The sequence below is a fragment of the Austrofundulus limnaeus genome, unplaced genomic scaffold (genome assembly GCF_001266775.1).
Source record: "Austrofundulus limnaeus strain Quisiro unplaced genomic scaffold, Austrofundulus_limnaeus-1.0 Scaffold282, whole genome shotgun sequence".
Classification (NCBI taxonomy): Eukaryota; Metazoa; Chordata; class Actinopteri; order Cyprinodontiformes; family Rivulidae; genus Austrofundulus; species Austrofundulus limnaeus.
In genome coordinates this window covers 529,712-538,112 of record NW_013952684.1, presented here as the reverse complement: position 1 = coordinate 538,112, position 8,401 = coordinate 529,712, and positions in this window count along the sequence as shown.

Sequence of the window (8,401 nt, the reverse complement as noted above, 5' to 3'; positions counted from 1 at the left end):
GTTTGGAGGTGGGAACATCATGGTGTGGGGCTGTTTTTCAGCATATGGTACTGGCAAACTTCAAATAATTGAAGGAAGGATGAGTGGAAAAATGACGTGTTCAATACTTATTTTACCCGCTGTATATTCACAGCAGCAACCACATTCAAAACAATGTTGTGCTTAAAGATAAAAAAGATGAGCAATGACAWGACTAGAGCTACACTGATTAATCATTCACTTGAGTTTAACTAGCCAATGTTGGCCACTTTTAAAACATCATGTCTGTGTATTGATGTATAAATTGATACAACAGGATACAAAGGTAGATGATGAAGAAGCAGCACCAGCTTACTGTAGCCCACAATTAAGTTTGTTCAAGTAAGAATACTTTATTTCTTTTTACGTGTACAAGTTCTTCTACATATATTTATTAAAGTTATACAATTATTGTTATAATTTGTTAAATGAGAAATGCATATTGATCCAAAATGAACAAAACTGTGTTTCATCTGATTTCTAATGACCCTGCCACAGAAAAGGTTGACTGTTGGACAACACCTACTACATACAGCAGCAGTCCTCCACCTCGCCGTGGCTGTGCAGACTCAGTGTCAGCTGAACGTAGCAGAGTTATTGTTGGGTCACTGCTCCTCAACTCGGGCCATTTTGACAATAAAATACAGTTTGACTCCATGTTTAGATGCTTCAGTGGTCATTTTGGACTCTGGTTTAATTCAGTCCACCATCATCTTCTTCAGCATCTCAGATTTTAGGCTTTATTTTCTGGTGTTTCTGTATTAAAGCTGTCAGTTTATCCTGCATGTAAACACATCTGCCAGCACGGAGACTCATCGTAACAAATGTTAACATGACGAGAGACATTAAAAACATTCCAGCACACGCACTGGTGTGAATCATTTTATATTTGAATTTAAAATGATTAAAATATAAAACAAACACAAAACAATATAGAAATGAAGACAGACAGCCACTGCAGCTGCTGCAACAATCTTCCACTTATTATTATTTTATCAATACAATATTAAATACGATTACAATTAGCACGCTCTCAAGCTAATGGCTCCAAATACAATCAGTATGAACTTATTGTATTGACGGGAAACTATCCCATCACTGAACAGAAAGTAGAAAAGGGACAGAACTCAGTTAAAAATGAAAAAAAACAGACAATAGAGCTTTGGGCTTCTGGGCTCATACAAGCCTTCAACAGAACAATAGTCTGCCTGCTCTCACACTAATGCACCAGTGCAGCACAAACAGCAGCAAGAGAGCCCTGAACGAACCAACATGCAACATGAGAGCCTTAATGTAGAAGGAAATCCACCCTCCCCCAGTCTCATTCCCACCCTCTCTTTCTGTTTCACACACAGAGAGTGAAAAGAAGGGAGGAGCTTCCAGGGAGCTGGCATTTGGCACAAAGATGCACACAATTCCCTGGGAACCCCTACAATCAAGAAAAAAATAGAGGAGGGTGTCCCTCTACCCCCGTCTTTATTGTGTGAGAATCGGAGAGTTCATCCACTGCAGGCCATCAGCCTCTGCCTAAACACATACACGTTGTGTGCAGTCATGCAGTCACAGTCCAGAAACCTCAGACTGGTCCAGTCACAAGGTCCACAAAACGGACAGAGAGCTAACGTTGCTCACAATGCTAATGTTTGATGTAGCGTTATACTCTCTGGCTCTTTAGAAATAAAGGAGCCAAATGGCTGTCTGACTGCTGTCAACTAGTAGCCTGGCCTGTGCCTTCCTACACAGCTTCACTCAATTCTAGTTTCCCTTCACTGCTCCGTCTGGGACTTCTCCCATAGACAAGGATTTCACTGGCAGATTTTTAGCCGAACCAATCAGAGAACAGAACGTCGATTTTCTGCGCAGTGTCTGCTTGTAGTTTATGTTACCTGTAGGGGTGTCCCGATCTGATATTGATGTCGGATATCAGTCCGATATCAGCCAAAAAATGAGTATCGGATTTTATCGGCCTGCATAAAAAATGTCCGATACAAGCGCTGCGATATTAGCAGTTCAATCCAGCAGTTCACTGACTCCGCTCCAGTGTTTCTATCCAGCAGCGCTTGGATCCAGCATGTAGCGCTCACGTGATCACAACAACATGTTGTGCTAACAAGTTAGCAAGAATGTGGGCAGAACTTTCTATTTTCATCAGAAACAGAGTTGAAGCTAAGTGCAAAGTTGTCACGCACAAGTTTTCCGAGGGGGAACAGAACCGTGAACGTTTTAAACCAGAGCGACAACTACTCTCCACCCTGGCAGCAGCTTTGTGTTTCGGCTCGGTTCGTTCAGCCTCGGTCCAGTGACCGCACACAGCCGCGCTGTTTCAGAACCTCCTCTCTGGTCCAGTCGGTGGTTCTGAGCTGTCAGAAGCGAGGACAGCACGCTTACAGTTTTGACATCCCGTGGATTAGCTCTGGGATTGATTGACAGAAGAAAGGAGAGCGCAGCTTTTGTTTTGGAATATGAACGCAACATGACGAGAGCAGTGATAAAAACTGCTCCCTGCAGGAGCGAGAGGCTGATCTCCACATGATGCTCAGAAAATGCAGCAGTAAGAAAGGTAGCTATCAATTTAAATAACTGACTAATTCTTACTATTTATTTTTTGCTCTTGTTATTAGAGTGATGTTTAATCTGTTTACACACTTGTTTGAGTGAAGATTAAGTGCAATGATCACGTTGTTTTGGTTACAGTCAGTAAAACTGGAGCTGTGGACTCTTAACTTTGAACAGACAATAATGTGGGCTTTTGTTTTGTCCCCACCTTCAGTTATTCCCACCATAAAGCAGCACCAGGCTGACAGATGGTAAAAAAAATAACTGGAGTGATTTTGAATTGTTATTTTATACTTTAAAAGAACATTTTGTTTTTATTATGTTTTATTTTTCAGGGTATTATAATTTATTTTATTAAATTGTAGAATGTTCTTCAGTTTAAAATGTATGTGATCCATTGGTTAAAAATAAATGGGTCCGTTTTTCTCATACCTACTCTTTTTCACTGTTTGACTTGATCAAGACTTTTCTAAGATTTTACTTTACAAAATAGGTAAAAGTGTGTGACTTGTACTGTTATGGTAACGGGTCAATATCGGTATCGGTCAATATTGGTATCGGACAATTCTCAAAGTTGTAAAATCGGTATCATATCGGAAGTGAAAAAGTGATATCGGGACATCCCTAGTTACCTGGACCAATTAGCAAACAGAAGGCAGAGTTTTGAACAACATCAATTTTCTGCGCAGTGTCTGCTAGTTATTTTAGCATACAGCAGTGGAGGAAATGAATGAAGCCAGTCTGTGTTGATGAGGGTTCCAAATTAAATTAAATTTGTCTGACAAAGCAGCAGCTCTCATTTACAGTCGTCTCGTTTGGCTCGGTACTTCTCTCCTCTCAGTAGGGTTGTTTACAGCGCACGCGATTTCCAATTTGCTTCTTAGCTTAGCCTCCTGCACCGCAACACTTCAGCAGAGGCCACGCCTCCAACAAGAATTGCTTCTCTGTAGCCGAGAGTCCAGACCCTCGTACGAAGCAAAGTAAAGGACAAGGGTCTGGTTTTTACCAGGTTAGTCGACTAGCGGTTAGAAGCTAAATTACAAAACTTTTGATGATTTAGAGAATTGACACAGTATCAGGAAATGAAATGTCACGATATTTCAGTGCATCAATATTTTCTTCCATCCCTAGTAACTACAGGACATCAGGTCAGGGTAACCCCGAATTTACACCACATGCGGTTTCGCTGCACTCTGCAGTTTGCCTCCACAGTAAATGTGGAAGTCAGAGCAAAACAAGTAATTCTGTGGAAGACGGCCTCCAAACACAGCGGAAGCTGCATCGCTGTTGTCTTTTTGAAACTTCTGATTTCAAAATAAAATCCAGGTGTATTACGTGTATATACATAGGCTGCACTGTACATGTTGCCATCTGCTTCCTAAACTGAACAATACATTTTGACAGTATTTATGAATATACTCATACATTTATTAATATAGCTTGGACTTTGACTAAATTATTCTGCCTTTTGTGGATTATTTTGAAAATACGAATGTTGTGCTTGTTCATCTTCCAGTTGGTGCAACTTGATCTTTGTAGATTGACTCCAGAGCAGCTCTGGCATCCAGCAAAAAATAGGATTGGATCTAATTTTGGCGTCAGTAATTGTGGAGTCAGTGTAAATACTCTCATTGATTATAATGGTTATGTATTTGCTGCAGAGGTTGGGCTGCAGCGTTGTGGAACCACATGTAGTGTAAATTAGAGGTTAGACTGTTACACGGTCAGGGCAGTACAATAAAGCGGTGGTTAGAGCCACTGCCTCACAGGGAGAAGATCACAGATTCACCTCATGTCCTTTCTGTGAATAGTTTACATATTCTTACCATGCACAGGTGGGTTTTCTCCAGGTACACTGGTATTCTCCCACAGACCAAAAAGAAGAAGAGTCACTAAATTGTCATTAGATGTGAGTCTTCAACTGAGATGACTCCAACAGGTAATAAATTGTAGATTATATACAACTGCTTTCTAAATTCATCATTTAAATCCATCCTGTGTGTCATAAGATAACTTACTGAGAGCAGTGTTAGCTGTAACCATTTATGCCTTCATTTTAATCCACAACGATGAAGACTCTTGGCTACAACCACATCAAGTTTTAGCTCAATATTTATAAGAATGCCTGAGTTATAACCCTTGTTGTGTTAACTAAGATTGATTAGCTGTGGTGGCATCTTGAATTGGAGTGAAGTTGATAGTTGATTGAACATGTGAGGGTGGCAGGTTGACTGAAGAGGAATGGATCAGACAACACAGGAAAAACTACAACATAAACATAAGAATGTCAAAAATAATTCTAACAATAAAATACAAAAATATGAAGAAAATCTAACAAAAAACATGTTTACACAGAATAGCAGCACTTAAAAAAGAAAAGCTGAACTCAACAACCTCATCTCCTGTTTCTTCAGCTCTAAAACTGCCTGCTTCCATTAAATCAGTGGCAGAGTGGAGGCAGGAAGTTAGCAAAGCTCTGAACTATTTCTCTGACACCACGTTAAGTTCTGTCAGGTTCATTCAGTCAGGAAAACAAGAGTTGGATCAGAGTTATTCAAACTTAAAAACACACCTGTTTCTAACCAAAGAGGTTCAGAGACTGGTACAGTACTAACCTAAATACTAACACTCTGTGTTTCCATCCAATTTTAATGCGCATTTTCAGCAAACTTTTAAAATGTTGCAAAAAAAAAGAAATGCGTATCAGACATGTTCCCATCTACTGGTTTGGAGGGAATCAACCAGGCTACGCAAAATAATTACGTCAGACGTTGACGTTACGCGTGGCTGTAGTAAAGTTGTGAGCTCGCAGGGACACATCTCAGGACAATGGAGAGAAGTTATCAAGAATGTGTTGCTACTATCAGGAAAGTTGTAATGATTCATATCAAGTGGTATTGGTGATGTTACATGGAGACGTACAGAAAGAAATGTAATTCTCTTTATGTTAAGGGAATATCTGAGAAGACGTCGACAGCAGGAGGAGGGTCCAGCACAACTGGTACAACAGGGGTCTCCAACCAGTAGCTTGTGAGCTCATTTAAAATAGCTCTTCAGTGCTTATGAAAAATTAAGAGAAGCAAAATTTAATTTGTCACTGGCCAAACAAACTTTAATTTAATTCCAATCAATCTATAGATGTCCCTTCCCCTTGATTGTCAATCAAACAGTTTAGGGCTCAGTATTGTTGATTGGCAGGCGACGCGCAGTTACGTGGTTGTTCGCTGTTTGTTTTTGCACAGACCTTTCACAGCCCATTGAGACACACTGTACCGAGCTGCTGGTAAACCCCTCCCACTGCAGTATCTGTCCCTGCACAGGGGGTTTCTTCCCGCCGGAGTCTACAATGCAGAAAGAAATCTGAGACCCGTCACTCAACGTTGTTTGTGCACAAATCTGTCGCGATTAAACCCTAGGTTAGTACTATGAAATACACTATAATATAAATGATAAACACAAAAGCACATTCATGTAAATTCAGTGTTCTTTGTGGTGGTTTCATGTGAATTGAAGACAATGGGCCTCATGCAAGAACCGTTCGTACGCACAGATTTGTTCTTAAATTGTGCGTACGAGTGATTTCGGAGAATTTGTGTCATTCACCAATGTTTTCATATTCTAAGATTTTTTTCAGATACAAATAAATTTACGAGTGGTCCAGACCTGTCGTATATTTTACCAGCAGTCAGTCTGCTGTTATCCAGACGGGTTTTCTTCATTAATAACTTTATATTTCGTTAGTTTGAAGATATTTTGAGTTGAAAATAAATCACACTCCATAATTATGTTGACAATAGGCTATTCTGCTTGAATTAGAGTTATAATTTTAAATGTAATAATTTAGACTAACAATATAAATTGTCCGTTCGTCCGTTTTCCGCCGCTTATCCGGGATCAGGTCTCGGTGGCAGCAGCAAAGAGACCCCGCTCTCCCCAGCGACACCTTCCAGCTCGTTCTGGGGGACTCCGAGACGTTCCCAGACCAGAGGGGATATATGATCAAGTCCTGGGTTTTCTCCAAAGTGCCAGACTTATTTTGAAAACATTTTAAAATGCTTATTTCAAACCCGCATCTGAGACCACCTGCGCCCGCGCAGCGCGGGGGGGTGGGGTTGTACGGTGTGCAGCGCTGTGTCCTCTGAATAAATGAAAATGATTTAACACAGTTGTTTATACTTTTAGCAGCTCTTTTTATCCCACAGCTGACCTGCTAAAAATGACAGATTTTCTTTTCTGGATCTCTGACAGACGGACTTCAATCTCTGAACTCGTAAAGTTTTTCTTTTTTTTTAGTTTTCGCTGTCATTTTTCATGAATGGACACTTCCTGATATCTGAGGCAGGAAACATAGCCTTATATGGTGTTTTTGGGGTGGTAATTATGCTAATCTCCTCTCGCGTGCACGAGCAGCTGGATAGAACAGGTGGAAATTACGCAGCTCATTTACACACTTTTCCTGAAGATAGAAGCGTTTGTTGAATCTGACGTGACATGTTCGTACAAACCCTTTGTACGAACAAAAGTAAGAGAAATTTAGGAGAAGAATACCAACATGTTCTTGCATGAGACCCAATGTTTGTTTGTTTTTGTGCAAAACAAGCTTATTCCAATGGTTTAAGTTTAAAATTAAATGTTGCAAAACGTTGCTCTTAGACAATTTCATTTTGTGAAAGTAGCTCTTAAGGAAAAAAACATTGGAGACCCCTGTGGTACAATTACCGGACAGCGGGAAGTTGATTGAGGTAAATGTTCGTCACAACTTAGTCTTCAAATGTGTTTCCATTTCCGCTTTTGCACATTAATGCTTTTTTTTTTTTTTTTTTTTTTTTGGAAAATCCAAAAACCACCTCAAACGAGCATAAAACCTTCTTTTTTTTTTTTGGAAATTGACAAAGTTTTTGTGAGTTTTGCAGTTTCTATCCATCTTTTCTAATGCAATACTTAAATATGAACATAAAAAACACTGATGGAAACACAACTACAGCTGGTAATAAGTCAAGTGTCTCTTCTCTTAATAATATCCAGAGTTGGTGATTCCCCTTTGCCAAATCTGACATCTGCCAAACCTATAAAAACTTGTTTAACTTGTGTTTATGTGTAGTCTGGGTTTAGCACTAAAGTTTTACTTAACAAGCTGGGCAGTTTGAATTTCACAGAGACTGAAGAGTGGTTTGAGAAAGTTCAGGGACAACTGAGACATATTTAAAGGAATCAATTAAAGAACCAGTTGTCCTAGCAGATAGTACCACAAGCAAAGTACAAGACACTTCCATGGCTGCTGCCTCCTCTCATCCTGTTCCTCAACTGACAACAGCAAGTGAACCCATAATTTCTCTGCCCGAGCAATACTCAGGTGGGCCAAATCAATACAGAGTCTTTCTTATTCAATGCTCGCAACACTTACAGCTTCAGCCTAACTTTTCTCACAAAGGACCTAAAAGTGTCTGATGTAATATCACTATTGTCAGGCAGAGCAGGGCTGTGGGGGACTGCAGAGTGGGACAAAGATTCTGAGATCTGTTATTCTTTGGGAATTTTTCAGCTGAGTTTATAAAACTCTTTCACCCAGTACACCTGGGGAGAGAGGCAGTCCATTTCTTCACATTATCACAATAAAGAAAGCTGAGTGAAAATGTTCTACATTACATTTTTTTGAAGGGCTCTCTGAGAAAAAAAAATTAAGTTATCTGCTCATGATTTTACCAGATCGTTGCTCAAACAAAGGTTACAAATACAAGAAAGAGATCAATCTAACACATTTTTACTTTTCCTTGTGTCATCCTTTGTTAAGACAACAGAACCTGTAGCCACACATCCTGGCCATCCA